The following is a 933-nucleotide window of genomic DNA, read 5'->3' as shown; positions in this document are numbered from 1 at the left end:
AATTTTAGAGATGGCGTTCTAAAGTATTACATCTAAAATTTTTACTGGCATTAAAAGAATACATGCATACTTATCGTCCATCCCGAGATAATATCCGTAACATCTCCACATATGACAAAAGGCCTCGATGTCTTCATCGGTCGCATTATGCAATCCGATCTTTTGCGGACAAAGCAAAACTAAACTTATTAAAGACCACTGTATTCCTGCCATGTCAAAGTTATTTATACCTTTCGGTTTGTATGGTGACTTGCTAGTTATGACATAAGGACGTTGTCCATCTTTCTCAAGTGGACACGCCGCATTGAAATCCTTTAGAAACAACTCGCGATCCGGGCACCATAGCTCTGCAATTTTGGACTCGTTTTCGATTTGCTCGTGATCGAGTTCGCGCAATTTTGACTGTATCATTAAATGCATTTTACGCGCAAATTGCATGTCTGTATAGGCTGGTGTTCCTTCAACCCAAGGCTCTCCTTCGTACCAACTAATGAATCGTTGCATGGTCGAGATATACCTTGCAAGTTAATTACATTATTAGGGTCAATATAAAAAGTGCATATTAATTGTAATATTGTGTCAAAATTAGCATATAATACCATATAATAATTCCTTAAATAGTTTCTCGCTGGATCAAAATTTATAAACCATTCATATTAATGAATCAAAACTACTGACTCTGCTAAACGCAATTATTAAGGCCCGGTGCACACATCCGTTTTTTAATTGTGCGGCGCCGCTGCGGCGCCGCAGCAGATTAATTCACACATTACGGTGAAAGACGCACAGTACGCATTCCGCCGCCATTAGAAATGGATGTATACCAGAGGAAACGTATAATTTTTGCCTATCTTATATACACAAAGTATATTTTAAAGAAAGAAAGGCGATATTGGGTGCATCCATTTACTATAATTTAAGACTCATAAGAGG

The sequence above is a fragment of the Wasmannia auropunctata genome, unplaced genomic scaffold (genome assembly GCF_000956235.1).
Source record: "Wasmannia auropunctata unplaced genomic scaffold, wasmannia.A_1.0 LD336074.1, whole genome shotgun sequence".
Lineage (NCBI taxonomy): Eukaryota > Metazoa > Arthropoda > Insecta > Hymenoptera > Formicidae > Wasmannia > Wasmannia auropunctata.
Note: the sequence above shows the minus strand (reverse complement) of the source record.